Source organism: Haliotis cracherodii, unplaced genomic scaffold, assembly GCF_022045235.1.
Source record: "Haliotis cracherodii isolate W230 unplaced genomic scaffold, xgHalCrac1.p SCAF_18, whole genome shotgun sequence".
In the NCBI taxonomy this organism is placed as follows: domain Eukaryota; kingdom Metazoa; phylum Mollusca; class Gastropoda; order Lepetellida; family Haliotidae; genus Haliotis; species Haliotis cracherodii.
This window is the reverse complement of record NW_027266273.1, coordinates 27,593,118-27,610,024: the sequence shown is the minus strand read 5'-3', so window position 1 is coordinate 27,610,024 and position 16,907 is coordinate 27,593,118.

Below are 16,907 nucleotides of genomic sequence, written 5' to 3'. Positions count from 1 at the left end.
TTCATGTGGCGAGATTCACGGGAGTCCCGATGTGAATAAAATCATGTGCAATGCACGTGTAAATGAAGATGTCCTTATAAATCAGCGTAACTTGGTGTGTTGGCGCGATATGTTCTCTCCGTGAAGTCAGTGCATTAGTCCGTTTCTGACATTTTCTCATTTTCAAATAATGCTCAAGATTTGGGTGTTGCTAAACTTTTGTCACTGAGTGTAGTAAGGAGTTAAGCGTCTTGACAAATTGTTTGATTCGGGAGGGCTGAAAAAGAGTGGTAAAAAGAGGCACATTTGGGGTTTTATGATTGTTATTTTACCCTTTAGAGTTAATTTTCTCTTTTGCCAAGAAAAACATATTTCCCTTGCTTTGTTAATCTGTTTTTCTAAATATATGTAACGCATAGAATTTGGAAAGTTTCCTTAGACCAGTCAACACTGGATTATGATTTTCGATAGTGTTGAGTGCGTCCCTAAGGCTGACTGAATCCTAAGATAAGAGAAGATAAGATATAAGATCTGCACAACGTGTTCTAAGCCCTGCGATTATCGTAAGTCTATGTCAGGGTATCCGTAGCACGAACCACACGTAGCTTTGATAATGTGGAGCAAAGTGACCCTTGAGCTTGTTCTGGTGAAGGGGCTACTCCAAGTAAGGCATTTGTAGTGTGGGAAACTATTACTGCATCAAATGAGTTGAATATGGACTACATTAAGGGACATTCTCGTGATCTCGCCCTTTGGAATCGAGATGAATGTACGAGAATGCACCGAGTCTCGCATTTTTCGCATGTTTAGTTCGTTTCCAAGGGTCGATATCGCGAGAATGCAGTATTTCAAACTAGAATCACCTGTTTTGTAGGAAACTCATTACAAAAGCTTATCTTTGTCAGTGGGTGAGGAAAAATGACATTGTTTGTGGAAGTGAAATATAAAGTATAAAGGTGTAATCAATATAAGAACATATCGTATTGGAGGTTAGTATTGGCGCTCGGCATAAATAGGCTTAAACAAGGACTGGTCGGGTCCGAGTATACAGTCTTGGTGGGGTATTCATGTTAAACTGCATCACGGTACCTCATTGGGCTAGCGCTATGAAATCGGCATCACTCCGGACGCGTAGGTGCAGCCACACACACTCACACGAGTCCGATGGCTGGTAAAAAAAGTTCTAAGCCTAACAAACAAAACCAATTGTGAAAGTGTATTTAATTATATTTTTCAATATAATCTCCCTGCTTTTAAATACACTTCTCATATCGATAGTGAAGCTTTTCAATTCAATTTAGGAGGACGTTTTCTGAAGCCACCCTAAAAACCCATTCGCGGCAGCTTTGAGGTCATCGTTGTCGTCGAAGCACCTTCCACGAAGATGTTCTTTCAGTTTAGGAAACAGGTGGAAATCACTTGGTACAATGTCTGGCGAGTACGGAGGGTGAGGAAGTTCTTCGAATCAACATTGGTTGGTTTGTTGTTTAACGCCGGACTCAGCAATATTCCAGCTATATGACGGCGGTCTGTAAATAATCGAGTCTGGACCAGACAATCCAGTGATTGACAGCATGAACATCGATCCATGGAATTGGGATCGATGACATGTATCAACCAAGTCAGCGAGCCTGACCACCCGATCCCGTTAGTCGCCTTTTACGACAAGCATAGTTGCCTGTTACGGCAAGTATTGGTTGCTGAAGACCTATTCTAACCCGGAATCTTCACAGGTCCGAATCAACATTGTCGCACGAATCAACATTGACGCACGAATCAACATTGTCGCACAGCAACCTTTGCAAGTCGAGAGGTGTGAGAAGGGGCATAGACATGAAATAGTAGAACTCAAACAGTGAGCATTCCTCGCCTCTTTTGTTTAATAGAATCTCTCAGGCGATGAAGCAAATCAGCATAGTAAGCACCGGAAACCGTCTTTTTACTTTCTAAGTAATCAACAAGGATCACACCCTTGCATCCCAGAGTACAGTGGCCATAACTTTCTTCACTGATCTTGAAGACTTGAATTTCTTTGGTGCCGAAGAAGTGGAATGGTGCCATTCCATGGATTGACGTTTTGACAAGGGAACATAGTGGTAGATCCATGTTTCATCACCGGTTGCTAATGTCTTTTTGAAATTGACGAAATCCTCCTCAGTTAGCTCTAAATTTTCTCTGGCAATGTCAGTTCGTTTTTCTTTTAGATCAAAAGTTAGAAACGTTGGCACCCAACGAGCAGATGTATTATTCATCCCTAAATGTTTATGAATAATAGTTTCAATGTATCCATGTTTGAGACCTGTGTCCTCCTCAAGTTCAGCAATGGTAATACGTCTATCTGAGTGTGTACGTTTTTTCTGTCTACGTGACTGAATCTTTATTGATGGTAATTGAGGGGCGTCCAGGCCCAGGGTCGTCATCTTCGTGGCTTTTTCTCTCAGCCTTAAACATGGCTGCCAAACGTTTGACAGTGAAATAGCTAGGACATTTTATCCCCATACACCTGTGACATGCAGTCATGTACTTCTTGGGGAGTACATTTATCTAAAGTAAGAAACTAGATGACTGCTCGGTACTCGCTTTTTTCCATTTCGGTCTCTATTTGGACCTTATCAAGTTCAACGGGCTGTCACTAATTTACAAACGGCCTAAACAGACCAACAAAATTGCAATGAACTACTCAAACTGTACTACATTGCCAGGTTCACTTTATTATGGCCCATAGTTGAAAGTTAGTCAGGCTTAGAACTTTTTGACCAGCCCTCGTATTATGAAAAATGAACATTTTGGAATATATTTACCCAACACTACACTACATACTTTAAACTTTAGCCTGCTGAATTATTTTCACACTTCTTACCCCTGCCTGCTGGATTAATTTAGCATAAGGCGCTCTAAAGAGGGTGGGTGATTTCAAACAGTCGGTGCATCATTAAACAAGGGCTAATTGAAGATATATTTTGCACATTTATTCATGATAAAAAACAACACAGTAATATATAAAAATATCCCGATATTTTCAATCACACCAAGGTTAAGACCAGACCGAACACAAAATTTGTAAATTTTCTTGAACTTACCTGAAATGCGTTTTTGAAGGTGGTTTGCGGTTCATGCCAGGAACCTTTTGATATCGTAACATTTCAATAATCATATCTCCGATATCTTAATTTTAATTGGGTAAAAGTTCGGTTTTTTTTATCGGCAAATAACAGCGCGAGTGTAAATTATGAACCATTTCAGTAAATTTATTATCTAAACGTTAAACAGAAAAATATCTCAATTTTCGAGGTCATTGTGGAAATACAAACATTCGGGTTAATCTAACGTGTCATGTTATAAAATTTGCCGGAAACAATTAATGACTTTTAAATATTCATTAATTCTTATTTCAAGCGTATTGGTTGAATATTTACGATATACAAAAATAAACAACCCGTGTCATGATGCTAGCAGACGTCCTAAAAGCAAACATGGCGCGCTTCGCCCGACCTCTCAATAACTTATTTGTCATTTTTCAATGAATATGACGAGAGAAAAACGAAAATAAAGATCGTGAATTCTGATAACAATATTTCAGTAAGTGCAAATGTCACCGGATGTGACGTCACAGACAGGGGTTGTCTCCTGATAATTTTTAGTACCAAAACAATTACAGTAAATTTGGAAATATTTCGCCTATCACATATAGCAAAAACATAAGTCAATACATGGTATCAATAATCACCAATAATATAAAATAAAAATGTGACTTTTACGATATAATTAGCGTATTATTTAATCCGTTTGACCTTGCATGCTCCCGTGACCCGGAAACGGTAGACGATAAATCAAGTTGCAAGTTTCTCGGTACCTTTTATTTGACTTTTTGTTGATATTTAAGAATCACTATTCAATATTACGGTGAACATAAATGTGCATGATTCATATTTCTGCGATGTACACGCTGATCGGTTTCACTATCATAAGTGTATCCCATGCAGTACCTCTATGGATATCGTCGTGCGCGAAAATGGGCTTGACAAAACGTGTTTCAAGAGTACATTCCTGCGTTGTTGAATATGATAGTATATATATAAACAATTAAATGCTACATCCATATTTTCGCTGTTAGTTCCACATTACATTTGGGACAGTTTTCCTTTCATAATACATTCATAGATTCTAGCATGATATTTAGAACAATTTCACGAAACATTTCTAAATTTATTCCATAAATATGAAGACCGCCATGATTGCGTATTGATTATAGATTTGTAATTGTTTAAGTATTTACAGCTGTTTACAGGTTTTAAAATTTTATGTTATATTTTTATATTTAGTAGTTATTTTTTCTACAATGATTGTGTGTATGGAAACTAAATATTGGTCAATGCATCAGCACAGTGTTACTGATCAAACTTCAATTATTATCTTTAGTTTAAAGATATTTTATTCTACAATTATTATCTTTCACTATGAACATCAATTATGTGAATAAGTAACTATTTGATGTCATATAATTTTAGTATTCCATAAATGATGAATATATTGATCAGATCCTTAACATATACACACTAAACTTATATGGACATTCATCTTGTGCATTAAGTTGTTTATTTCCAAATAAAACAATTCTAAAATATATTTGTAATAGGAATGTGATACATTACTTACTTGTAACAGTACATGAAATTTTTGTTTGTTTAATCACAGGTGGTGTATAAACTGGTGAGTTAGCCATATGTTTCTAAGAAAATGCTATCTCAGTCTTCTGGTTGGAGTGAAAAGAAATGTGCCTGTATACATGTTTACCCTTGCCACATGTATGTTTCTGGTCAGCCACCCCTATGACTTTAGTTCACCTTTTGTGGTCTATTTTGCATCTACAGGTACTGCTGCAAACCTGTTTTTCCTTTGTATGCAATCACAGTATCACAACTTCCTCAGCTGGTGTGTGTAAAAGTTATCCTGTCATCATGAAACAAGAATTAGATAGGAAAGCCATATTTACAATTAAAAACATAACTGTCTTTCCTTGAATACTCTTTGTCTAAGTGCCAGAAATTGTCAGTTATAAACATTAAAAAAATTAAAAATTCATAAGGACTTTTCCTAGATAGACCTAAGTCAAATTATGTGTCAAGGTAGGTAGAATTATAACTTTAAAAGCCCTCATTTCTGAGGTGTCCATAATTTTCACATTTTTATATATTTTTTGGACAAAATGTGAGACTTGTAGATCTGCCTGTTTCGTTACATTCTTGTCTTAAAATGAGAAAAGGAATCATTCAGACGAAAATTCTTATATCCCATTGATTCACGAAAACCAGTTTAAATGTACAGTAGATCTAGTTACTTTTGTACCAAACATGTCTAGTGATTTGGTACCCAAATGGGGATGTGATTTTGTAGATCTACCTAGAATTATTTCAAAGATATACATTAAATTTGGTGTCTTAAACTTACTATCAAAACAATTTTAAACTTAGGTTTAACCAACTTAACTGGCCTCTTCTTCAGTGACAAGACGTCAATTTTCTATCAAAACCAAACAATCAATTTCAAGGATCACAGTCATAATCATGTTATGAACTTGATGAAATATTTTATTGTGTGTTCTGTTCATCTACATGAAAACATAAATATAATTATAGATCTATTGTCTTATTTTCTTAGGTACAAATTCACAAAGTATTTTGGGTACAATTTAATTTGTTTTGGGTACAAAATCACATATAGGAGCCTTTATCTATTTGCACTACCTCCATACAGTCGTCTTGACCAATATTTTAATCGGTTCAGAGGACGGGAGGTTCTCAGAAAGTTTTCAACAACATCTTTAATATTGTAAATTGTTCTTTTTGTAATTTAGACCAATAACAATATTATGTTGTTATTATTATGGCATATCAATATGTTATATCGCTCTCCGTTGCGTTCGTTTTCAGAAATTAATTTTAGATTAAAATCCATGAAATCCATTACGGTTTCGGATTTAGACTGACACATTTGATGGCAACAATCACGAAGAAATATGAAACGCACAGGAGTGAAGACTGCTCTCCAGATCAATAAATAGTAAATAGTTGATGAAAAATAGTAAATTATGTTTTTTCTTTTGAATTTTAATCTATTTCGGAATTTCTTTATGATAGCTTACCAACTTTTGCATATTTTGCTTCCATGTGTCACATGCGGTACGTGCTTCCGGTTTCAGAAATGATAGCTAAATTTGCAAGTATTTTGATTATTTCTCGCAAACTGCCCTAGGAGCGCTACCGGTGGAGCAGGGCATGCAGACAGTGTGTGGGCGAGGAGCGCTACCGGTGGAGCAGGGCATGCAGACAGTGTGAGGGCGAGGAGCGCTACCGGTGGAGCAGGGCATGCAGACAGTGTGTGGGCGAGGAGCGCTACCGGTGGAGCAGGGCATGCAGACACTGTGGGCGAGGAGCGCTACCGGTGGAGCAGGACATGCAGACAGTGTGAGGGCGAGGAGCGCTACCGGTGGAGCAGGGCATGCAGACACTGTGTGGGCGAGGGGCGCTACCGGTGGAGCAGGACATGCAGACACTGTGTGGGCGAGGGGCGCTACCGGTGGAGCAGGGCATGCAGACACTGTGTGGGCGAGGAGCGCTACCGGTGGAGCAGGGCATGCAGACACTGTGTTCACCGCCATTTCGCCTGATACGCCCAATGGAATCTGTTTCGTCGGATAAACGAGACTGTTTGCCCTATTGCGCTGACGTTATATATTTATAAATAGCACAATGGCAGATATCTCTTATGAGTATTGAAAGGGTTTTGTCGTTTTTATTTCAAACTGGATTATGAATTGTGATTACTGACATTTAAACTATCTCCATTGTGAGGATCTCTCATTGACCGTGTTCCCTTGGACTGGAGATTATGATGAAAGACGTTAGTTACACGGTATTTCAAATCATATGTTTCGACAACCACTCAGTACAGAATATGTTAGTAGCCGTTTTGCTGCTAATCGAAATGATATGTTCAAACCATGAAATATTAACAACATATTATATTTAGATATATGTTTTAGATGTTCAAGGTTCTCATTGTAAAGTAGCTTAAATGACAAGGCAACACATTTAATATTCTTTAAGTTCATACCTATTTTCTAATGCTAAATATTCCACGGACTACTTTGTGTCTCGAATGCCAAATATTTCCGCCTGAGAGTTCTATATACCAATCGCGAGTCATACCTTCATACACTCTTCATAAAAAGAGAAGAAACGCACAGGTAGTATGTAGTTCACTGAACCTGACTACATAAAAAATCCGGTATATAAATTTGGTATGTTATTGGAAAATGTTGGTTTTCCTGATATTCGACAAACGGTGCATCAAAATTCAGCCATTGTCGATTTGCAATGTCTTAAGCGGAATTGTTTTCACACTTAATAAAAATTGTCATGGAGGAAAACATTAAAGCAAATGCACGTGCAAGTTATGGCATTCGAAACTCGTGGTAGTGGCTATAAAAAGGCAAGCATAAGCCAGTAATTTGTCATTCAATTGTCAACATTTATCAAGTTTGAAAATGCCGAGACTCAGCGCTGCCGATCGGAACATCGCCATAGGACGTATTCAAAGAGGGGGATCGCAGTCTTCCGTTGCTCGCCACTTCAACGTCCACCACAGCAACATTTGCCGCCTTTGTGACCGATACACACAGTTCACTTCCACTGCAGACCGTCCCGAGAACCGCCCGACCAAGAGTAATCAACCCTGCACAGGATCGCTACGAGATGGAAGACAACGTGTTTATCGTCTTCGAAATGAGCGTTTTGCCCCACATGTACATGTGTACGTGAATTCGACAATTTTGGTGGCGGTAGTGTCATGGTGTGGGGGCCATATCCTTGACCACGAGATCTGACTTGGTTGTGGTTCAGGGAATTTTGACAGCAAATCGCCAAAGTCAGAACACGCCGCAGACACACCCGCAACTGGCCAACGCGTTACAAGCAGAATGACGTAGAATTCCACAGGACAAAATTCGTACACTTCAGTGTCGAGGAGATGCAGAGCCGTGATTGCTGCCCGGGCGGTCGCACGTAATACTGAAATACTGAGTTCAGCGCAACCCTGTGGCATTATGTGATAAAACAATGAACAGTTTTCAATGCGGTGAGTGAGTGAGTGGTTTAACGCCGCTTTTAACAGTATTCCAGTCATATCACGGGCGTGTCAACTTAATGTGGGACGAAAGCCCGAAGTGATGCAGGTCTTAGACGTTTACCACTTCGCTGAAACCCACGAGCACGGGTATAGTGCTGACAAACCTAGAAACATAATCGTGGCGAACCGGGATTCGAACCCACAATCATAGGTTTCTGGCGTGCCCAAGGGACGCAACTCTGAACAGCGAATTGCGGCGCCTTAGACGACTGGGCCACCCGTGGCCCCATTTTTAAATGCCTTTGTACAAAGACAACATGTGACTATCAAGCTGCAAAATGTCATATTTGTATCTATGATATTAAATTAAATATATCGACTTTATTAGGTACAATAAATTAACTTAAAATCTTCCTGTGCGTTTCCTTTTTGAAGAGTGTGTAAAAATGTCATATCTTTTGAAGGTCTTACTAACAAATGGGAGTCAAAAGCGTGTCTCAGATGTGTTTAGGTGTGCGAATGATTTTACATGGAACGAAACATATTAATTTCATGGTAATGGCATTGAAGGAAACCCATTTCTATGTAGAATGCATGGATCTTTTGATGGCGAAATTGAATATGTTACCCTTGAGGGAAGATCGATCAAGTTTAAAGATATTGCAAACATGAACAGTTTAGCTACTGCCAACCTGATTGATCAGCTGAGGAGAATGAGACTAACTGTCATCGTATAGTGTTCCTGACGTCACAAACTGATTAAGTTGCCTTAAGGTGAATAGGATGACTATGGTGAAGTGTCTCCGTAAATAGTACAGTAACTTACGATTATAACGAACGCAAGTTTACCGCTAATGTTATAACCGTAGTTCGTGATAATCATATATACAACATCTATACAGCAAATGGCAGGGACAAAAAATTAAGTTCGTAATATCCGTCAGTTCGTTATAAGCGTGTTAGTTATAAACATATTTTACTGTACTAATAATTCATACGTCTTTCTATCAATTTCTTTCTATCGTCTCCGTGATCTAGTGGTAGAGCGTCCACCCGAAGGTCTGGGGTTCGAGCCCCGGCCGCGTCATACCAAAAGACGTTAAACGATAGTACTTGTTCTTACCCTGTCCGATTTTTTACCTTGGGATTGAATTTCAGACACTTGGGGCCCACAAAATTAATTCACTCGATACAGTTAATCTGTTGGTTATTTTCAGAAGTATGAATACTGTAGTAATGTTTGTATAAAAAAAAGTAACATTAGCCTAATCGTAAGAACGGTTCACAGCATAGAATAAGTGAAAGTGTGAGAAGATATACTGCTCAAAAGAAGTTAAAGATCACCCGATTCGTTAACATTACTATGGTTAGTTTAGATCTAAGCTCTATGACGGGGAGTCTGGACCAAACAATCCAATGATTGACATCATGAGCATCGATCCACGCAACTGGGATACGATGACATGCATCAACCAAGTCAGCAAGACTGACCACCCGATCCCGTTACGACAAGCAAAGTCCTCTTCTCACTCTGATCTTCACCCTACCACGATATATATCGTGTGGTTTGAGATCTTTTGAGTAGTATATATGTTACTACCGCGATTCGCTGTGCGAGTTGCGTCCCTTGGGCACGCCAGAAACATTTGATTGTGGTGCCCCGATTATGTTTCTAGGTTTGTCAGCACCATACCCGTGCTCGTGGGTTTCACCGAAGTGGTAAACGTCTGAGACCTGCATCACTTCGGGCTTTCCATCCATATTAAGCTGACACGCCGTAATATAACTGGAATACTGTTAAAAGCGGATTAAACCCAACTCACTCACTCTCTCCTCAGTCCTCTGTTCGACAGGAATTTCTACCTGACCAAGGACAACCATTCAATGGCAATAAAATAATATCTGTCCATACACTATTGCTTTTCTTGAAGGTTTTTCGAAATAGCTATGAATTACGTATTCCCCAGCGAGAGGCACGACCATGGCTGGAACAACGACTGGAAGACAAAGTAGACACATTTGGACTGGAAGAGTCACTGGAATGGATTGCTTCGTATTACCATTGGTAGTACACGGGTGAAAGGATGTTACCACGTGGACTATACGAGGTGAGGTGAGGTGAGGTGAGGTGAAACTGGGTTTAACGTCGCGTCCAAGATTATTGCACTTATATAGCGACGTGCATGTACCTGTGTGTGTGTGTTTGTTTGTGGCTGCTTGTACTAGTCCGGACTGATGCCGATTTATAGTGCTAGCCCACTGAGATACCATGCCGCAGTTTAACATGAATACCCCACTCAGACACAGGATACTGACTCCGAGCCGACCAGTCCTTGTTTTAGCCCCTTTATGCCGAGCGCCAGACAGGGTAACAACAAGTACCATCTTTTAACGTCTTTTGGTATGACGCGGCCGGGGATCGAACCTCGGACCTTCCGCTCTCCGGGCGGACGCTCTACCTCTAGACCACGGAGGCGGTCCCTGGACTATACGAACACATGTTGCTAGTGAAGGGGTGGTACAATCTACTGAGAATATGTTTTTAGAATATGGAAAGGGTTTTGTCGCTTTTATTATCATCAACATCATACCCGCGCTCGTGGTTTTAAAAAAGTGTCGAAAGTCTACCACTTCACCATATCACCTCGGGGCTTCCCTCAAACACGGAGCTGCTGCGCAGAGGTATTAGTGTTAAAGAGTGAGTGAGTGAGTTAATATTTAACGTCACATCGGCAGTATTTCAGCCATATCGTGACGAGAACTGACATGAAATACAAATATATGAATGGAAGAAATATCTGTCATCGAAGGACAGTAAAAAGAACTAGAGTATCACAGTGTTGATTTTAAAACTAGTTTAGAACATTAAAAAGAATACATTTTCAATCAACAATACAATATAAAAATGGGCTAGAGATCACCAGCAACCAAAGTTAGGCCACCTTACTGGGGACCGTGGGGACTTACAATACTTTTGCTACCTGCACGGCTCCCCAGCAGGATTTACACCATCCCTTCAGCCACTGGTGATTATATGCAATTTAGCCAACACTTTAAAGAAACAAATATTCTACGTCTAAAACTGTGGCAAGAATAAATGTACTTTGAATGATGTGGTCTTAATTAGTGTTAAAGACTGATAAAGCCTAACTTAGTGTATTGAGCTGACAACATCACCAAGTAGAAGGTTCAACTGTGGAATTCTTACCTTGTGGCTGACAACATCTTGTATTCACTCAGGGACGGGGATCCATACCTGTTCTCGTAGACTGAACGGGACTGTCGTGAGAATGAGTTTGTGAAGATTTAACAGATTAGAAAAAAGGGGTTTAAATATTTCATGCTAAAGAAATCGATAGGGCTTATAGAAGAAAGAGAGAGAGAGAGAGAGAGAGAGAGAGAGAGAGAGAGAGAGAGAGAGAGAGAGAGAGAGAGAGAGAGAGAGAGAGAGAGAGAGAGAGAGAGAGAGAGAGAGAGAGAGAGAGAGAGAGAGATATGATGTCGAAAAAAAGGAATCAGGCCAAAGTCGAGATTCGAACCCACGATCATCCAGTTCTAACACGTCTAGGGGACGCCTTATTTCGGGTGAACAATTGACTTGCTTCTGCATGTGTTTGTAACCGATGCGAACGGAGTGGCGGAATATGCTCACCTTTTCGCAAACACCTTGTAAAACCGCTGTTTGAGTGTGAAAGGATTATCTGTTACTACGAAACCGGAAGTTAATTACCACAGATACAAGATAATTGATAACAGATACAAGATGTGTTTGAGGTTTAACACTCAGCAATATTCCAGTTATTTGACGTGGTGCAGAAAATCCAGTGATCAATCTTGTGAGCAATGATCCACGCAATCAACACAGTCGGCGAACCTGACTACCTGACCTTGTAAGCCTTCCCCTACGTGCTGACAGGACCCGTGAAGATCCGGGTTAAAATAGGTCTTTTACTATGCTTGTCGTAAGTGGCGACTGACGGGATCGGATGGTCAAGCTCGTTGACTTGGTTGATGCATGTCATCGTTTCCCAATTGCACGGATCGATGCTCATATCAATCATAGGATTGTCTGTTCCAGATTCGATTATTTACAGACTACCGTCACATAACTGAAATAATGTTGAGTGCGGCGTTGGACAACAAACAAACAAACAAACAAACAAAACGCGCTGACAGGCTGCTCACTGGCGACTTTACCCCGGAATCACCACGGGGGATACACGTTGCCTTTAAAGGTTGAGAAAGTATCGGTATTAATTTTCTTAACAATCGCATTCGATTCAAAGCTTGTACAGGGTTTCTAAGAACTCTTGTATACAAGGGGCGGTCGGGTAGCCTAGTGGTTAAAGGGTTCGCTCGTCACGCAGAAGACCCGGGTTCGATTCCCGACATAGGTACAATGTGTTAAGCCCATTTCTGGTGTCCCGCGCCGTGATATTGCTGAAATATTGCTAAAAGTGGCGTAAAACCATACTCACTCACTCACTTGTATACAAAATAGTCTCAGTCTCAGTTCAGTTAACAGAATTTCTATTGTCTAGGGATGTGATTCTACACAGCATACCATATCCTGGTCAATTGGCAGTGTTGTTCTAATAGACGAGAAAAGCGACAAAACTATTTTCATATTCAATAGAATCTTCTAGAAATTCATAAGAAATATGCCCCAAGCAGAGTCGATTGTACGATTTCGGCTATATCATGAGCATGTATATATGAATAACTATCAAATAGTGATGATGCTAGGCGTTCGCAAAAATGTAAGCGTATCCTGTCCCATCGGTGGCACGCTTGCTAAAGGGGTATAAAAAACCCCACATCAACGGGCGTTCATACAGACCTTATAACGACAGTAAACGCGGTGACAGAATGCCAAGACTGAATACAGCTCAACGTCACAACGCCATTGGCAGATTACAAGCTGGAGCAACTGAGCAAGATGTGTCCAGGCACCTTGGCGTATCCCGACAGACAATCTCCGCATTATGGATCCGGTACAACAACACCAACACAGTTGACGACAGACCAAGGTCAGGGAGACCAAGTGTGACAACGCCAGCACAAGATCTATACTTTCGGCTGTGACACCTACGAGAACGCACTACCACAGCAACGTCTACAATCACACAGATCCCTGGGCTACGCAGAATTTCAGATCAAACAGTACTCAACAGATTGAGGGAGGCCGGACTTTTTGCACGCAGACCTGTTCGACGTCATGTAATGACCCTACGTCATGTAATGACCCTACGTCATCTGGCAGACCGTCTGCATTTATGTCAACAGAGGGTGAGATGGGCACGTGCAAGGTGGAGAAATGTAGTGTTCACTGATGAGTCCCGTTTTCGACTCACACGTGCTGATAGGCGCACACGTGTCTACAGACGTCGGTGTGAACGTTACGTCCCCAACTGTGTGCAGCAGGTCGTCCCATTTGGCGGCGGGAGTGTCATAGTATGGGCCGGAATTCATCACGGTGGTACGACACATCTCGTGCATGTGGCAGGTAAATTGACAGGCGTGCGTTACAGACACTTGATCCTACAGTCTTACGTTCTGCCTCACTTCAACGTTCACGATGGGCAATTACAGCAAGACAACGCTCGACGGCTGGCCATCATCATCTGACTTCCGCCACCAAATCTGTCCGCTTTTGTATGCAGTTTTGGGCACGACATCTTCTATCCGAACGTGACTCGAAACTAAACCAAACTTGTGTCCATCGCAGTTGTAGCCATGTTGTGACCTTGACACCATTGACGTTGCGGCAGCCGACGATGCAGTTCCGTCAAAATGACACCTCAAATTGGCCATCTGGTGAAAAATACCATCGGCGCGTGACGGTTCCTCACTGTCTGGCTGATATCCTACGCAATCCTCCTATTGCAGTAGTTGTAGAGGTGGTTGTAGTGGTTCTTTCACGTAGGTGCAGTAGCCGTATAAATCTGTCCTGTGCTCTGGTAGTGATATGTGGTCGACCGGACCTGGGAAGGTCCCGTGTTGTCCCATGTGTCTGATAACGATGCCAGTCTTGTAATGATGCTTGGTGCTTCGTGGTCAAAAAATTGCTACAGCTGATGGCTACAGTCTATTCCGTGGAGGCACCAGTCGAAAATGGTTGTCTGGCTGACGTGACGTCACACTTGGACGACCAGCCCATGGTTGTGATTGGTGTTGCATTACATCGGGCTTCTCAACCTTGCTTGCTGCTGGTTCTTCAGAAATGACAGTAGCTGACCTCGTTCTCTCCGCCACCTTACTTGCTGCTGGTCCTTAAGAAATGACAGTAGCTGACCTCGTTCTCTCCGCCACCTTGCTTGCTGCTGGTCCTTAAGAAATGACAGTAGCTGACCTCGGTCTCTCCGCCACCTTGCTTGCTGCTGGTCCTTCAGAAATGACAGTAGCTGACCTCGTTCTCTCCGCCACCTTGCTTTCCGCTTGCTGTTCAGCAAGGACAGTAGCTGACATCCATCCGATGCTACACCATGGCTAATAACAAATGTTTAGGATAACACTTTCTTAATAAAGTACAGATTCTAGTACACTTTGGGTTGAGAGTCCCATCCGAACCCACAATGCCAGAGTGAGGGCACCTAATCGCCCGCACACAAAGTCAGCGATCTAACCTACTCAGCCATCGAGGCTTCCACGAAAATAAAAGTCCGACAACTAGTAGTCTAGATCACCTACTGTGTGTACCCCTCAGTGCACATCTGCACGGTTCCCATGACCTAAAGCTATGAACACGCAGTGCCATTTAGAAAGTGGAATCTGTACTTTACTAAGTAAGCGTTATCCCAAATACAACATTTGTTACATTTTACCACTTTAGAAAATCAGGGTAAAGTGCGACTCCGAGGCAATCGGGTATCGGGTATCGGGTGATTGCTGATACCCGATTGCCTCGGTCTTATTTATCCCACTTATAAACCGTCTAAATGCTAGAAATAAAAGAAAACGTCGAGATATCTTATAGTGAAACAATACATAAAAGGAATGCGATCAAAACGTGCGACAGAAGAAACAAAATAAAGTCATGACATCTAAAATTGAACGTTCTTTCACCATCCATAATGAAGAAGTTTCATTTCTTGACTTCGATTTTACACACTAAGTCCAAATCCCATCTGCTACTCAAATCAACACGCCTTACTTGCAAAAAGTAAAACCTCATACCAGGTCTTACAAGGAAAAAAATAATTCTTCAAACCAGGTCTTACTTGGGAAAAGTAAAACCTCCCAGGATTATTTACGAGATGGAAAGTTGTCAACAATACAAATGCCAAAAGTGGCAGTATGTTTATTTATAATTCTGATTCCGATACTTGTGTTTCTGGTCAAGACTCGATCATTCACAGATCTCTGCGCCGCTGCGGCTGAGGTCGGCTTTAAATAGTCTTTACATTCTCCTACCCACTCAACAAATAACAAACAAAAACATTTGTTGCAAGGGACGCATTTTACGTACGCTTGTTTTGTTTTCAATCATGTTGATGAGTCTGTGTGGTCCGAAAATCTACTCAGGTGCTTATTTATTTGCGCCATGTACTAAAGGTGCATATTTCAGTGAGCCCAACCTGAATACAAGTTAGCATGAAATAAAGAACCATATCACATCGGTTTCGTTTTGGGGTCTTTCTTTTTGGCTAGAACACAGTGTGTGAAATAGTCTCAACATATTGCTGGTCAGGTGGGCAAGCGCGCCTTCAACGGCCCCAACCAGTTTCAAATTACGCTAGCTATGGAAACTGCACTGACGTTGTTGATAGACATTTCCATTCTCGGCCTGTTTTTCGCCCCTGTTCTTCTTTCATCACTCTTTTTTTGTAAACATTCCCCATCCCTATAAGATTTAGGGTCATTTCAGAATCTTTAGCCCGACCGAAATGTTGCTGGACACGAGCTACCGGGCAGGCGGGCATTGCTTGTACAACTATTTTAACGCACGTAAATATGGTTTATTGTGTGTCTTACCTTGATTGCTTTACCCAACCTACTGCCTGTGTTTACAGCAACTACCGCCCGTCATCATGTGGGGCGGTGGGGGTAGCCTAGCGGTTAAAGTGTTCGCGTTCGTCAGGGTTCGATTTCCGACATGGGTACATTGTATGAAGCTCATTTCTGGTATGATGGAATATTGCTGAAAGCGGCGTAAACCCATACTCACTCTGTCAGTGTCTACACGTTGGCCCATTTCATGGTAAACAAAAAAAAAATGACACTGATTATACAAGGGGAACTTCAAATGTTTGAATGATAACATTGATCAATGACAAACAGTATGGAATGCACCGAAATGGTCTTTATTACAGGAAACATCTCAGACAAGCATTTAACATTGGCTTTGCCTCGTTTTGTGTGTATGCAACACATATATCTCTATAAACACAGGACAGACACGTGACATTAGGTACCACGGAGCGAGGGTGGAGAACAGGCGGGATATCAGATCAAATATATGTGGACGGACCATGAAGGCAGAATCAACAAGGGGCAGAGGAAGCATGCACAAGGAAGCTTTAAAACTTCATATCACGATGCTAAAAAAGAATATTTCATACATATAAAAAGAAAACTACAAACAAATATATAAATTTGCAAAAAATCACAGAATCCTAAATCGATTGCAGCACAACAAATCGGAAGTAGCTTGTACTACAGCGGTACCTACGGCACTGGCAGTTACAGACGCCAGGTTCGACAGCTCTGCTACATTGTTATACGTCACACACAAATGACGCCAGTAACGGATGTTGTATAACTTATCACTTTGAAGAGATAGCAACATAATTTGAAACTAT